This window comes from Argentina silus, assembly GCF_951799395.1.
Source record: "Argentina silus genome assembly, chromosome: 15".
In the NCBI taxonomy this organism is placed as follows: domain Eukaryota; kingdom Metazoa; phylum Chordata; class Actinopteri; order Argentiniformes; family Argentinidae; genus Argentina; species Argentina silus.
This window is the reverse complement of record NC_139669.1, coordinates 13,304,563-13,307,062: the sequence shown is the minus strand read 5'-3', so window position 1 is coordinate 13,307,062 and position 2,500 is coordinate 13,304,563. Positions and strand designations below refer to the sequence as shown.

Sequence of the window (2,500 nt, the reverse complement as noted above, 5' to 3'; positions counted from 1 at the left end):
TTGAATGCAATTACAGGTCCAGAGGAGGGAAACAAATGAGATACGGAATATCTGGCTGGCTAATCAGGGGTGTCTGTCTCCCAGTCATGCCCGCTCCATACAACAAAGAGAGACCACCAATGGGGCTGAACCCTGCTGACCTTGCTACAACCAATTCGACTGATAAACAATCAGGCAAACATCCAACTACACCATGGACTTCTGCCAGCTCAGCCACTCTGCACCCAGAGCCCATAAGTATGTATTTACTAGAGTATTCCCAGCCATGTCCTCCTAGTGTATTATAAAAACAGTATTTATTGGGTAGTGGGTAAACCCCCCCCCCCCCCCCCCTTCCCCCCTTTTTAAGCTGTAGATGGAAATTTGATGTATGTTATTTGGGGAGCCACTCAAGTTTTATTAGTGCAAGAAATCTTAATTGGAGCGTTGCGTTTTGAATAACGAATACATTGAATTCAACGTTGACTTTGGCTTTATTGCGTTTGACGTTTTCAATGGCCTTGCATTTTTTGGCCCCCGTTCTTTTGTTTGAAAAGAGATGCAGGGCTCCAGTTTCTCCTGGACGTGATATGAAAAGCATGAGCTTTTGTGTACAGTATACTTCACTGGAAGTATGTGGCACGCTACACTACATGCACAAAGAAGGCAAACAGTCGAGGAGCATGCTGTAACTCACAGGACGATACTTTAACACGCGGCACAGCCGGAAAATATGTCTCATGTTTATACCTCCGACACATTCTGCAATAATTCATTCTTCTCCTGACTGCCTTCTCATTGCTCTCATGCTGACATTGACGGAGAAAATGCTAAACAGATAATTCTCCAATTTTGTTTCCCCTTTTCTTCGCCTCCAGTTTGTAAATGTTTCATGAGTGGAGCGAGGCGAGGCTCCCTGTTCTCTCTGTGCCATGGGGGAAAGGCAGAGCTTAAAAGGACCTCCAACGCTAATAAATGTTTTATTGTTTTGTTTACTCGTTGGGCTTTTTCTTCATCGTACAGACAAAAAGGAAATCATCCAAGCTAAATAAGTGGCATTTTGAAATACAGCCTCTCTGTGCCGTGTTGCACAACCTTCAACTAACCCTAACCCTAACAACTAACCCTAACCCTAACAACTAACCCTAACCCTAACATATGCAGACTATAATGGGTCGAGTAGGGAAGCGCCAACATTGGCAGGCATCAATATTCTGGCGTATTAAAACTTAATGTGTTAGAACAACTTTCTTTAACCCTCAACATATTCCAGAAACAAGAGGAGTGGTTCAGTTCATGTTATTACAGTATGTATATCTGTTGGGCTATTTTGTTGCACCAAAAAAAGAGCTTCAGACACTTATTCTGATTGCTAATGATATTTGATATGGGGAGGACACTGCTGTTCTTTATCATGTGAGATAAGAACATCTGCCCACTAGTCCTACAGAGTACATTACACAGTCTTGTTGGCATCTCTGTGTCTGCGCTCTATTACATGGTGTATCCTGAGTGTGTTCTGTCATGTTATGTTAGGTGAGTCAGATCTCCACCTTCAGAAGAGACGATGCTATCATCTGGCGGAGATTGGCTTCCCGCCTCAGAGTTAAAAAGACCTGCAGACAACACACACTGTAATAACCGAACCACCCACCCGCTCACACTGTACGCAGACAATTACACACACGCACACACACACACACACACACACACACACACACACACACACACACATACAGACATGCACACAAACACGCACACGTAGTGCATTTGTGGGGGAGGAGGGAGTGCATCAGTCTCCTGACACTGACAATCTGCTTGCAAATTTCATTAATTTTATTTTCCTTTCGCCCTCCTCTTTCTGACTCCCCGGATGGCTGCTATAAATCTCCTATTGATTCCATTAAAGCCTCCCATGTCCAGACAAACTGGCAGCACCAAAACATATTACTGATAAAAGCCTAGCAACACACTCAAGGATATCAGAGCTGGGGCTGCAAGGAGAAATCGTCCTCAGAGCAGGCGGGCGGGCGGGCGGGCGGGCACGCACGCGCACACACACACACACACACACACACACACACACACACACACACACACACACACACACACACGGCAGAGAGTTAAAGGCTTTACTGGTAAATATGATCCAAGTTGATCCTATCGAGTTCCAGATGCTGAATAAACATTGAACGACATTGACAACAGCAATGCAGGTTTCTACTGGTTCTAAAATCTCTTTCCCTCTCAAGACAAGAGGGAAAGTAACACAGCAGAAGTGGAAGGAGAAGAAGTTCAGTTTCAACATGGATCCAACCGAAACCAGTGGCTGTTCAAAACCTCAACCCTCAACCATCATGCACGCTTCTTTCCATTATATTCAACATTGTCCTCGTCACAACAGCCTCTGTCCCACTTCATGTCCCTTATCAAAAACATGCTGCAATAGAGAAAGAGAGACAGAGAGAGAGAGAGAGTGTGTGTGTGTGTATGTGTGTGTGTGCGTGTGCGTGTGCATGTA

At 44.8% G+C, this 2,500-nt stretch overlaps 1 protein-coding gene across 1 annotated transcript in view; it reads right to left on the bottom strand.

The window, feature by feature from the left end:
- slit3 (slit homolog 3) overlaps positions 1–2,500 on the bottom strand; it is a 102,883-nt gene that overhangs the window by 18,167 nt on the left and 82,216 nt on the right. The window lies entirely within an intron of this gene.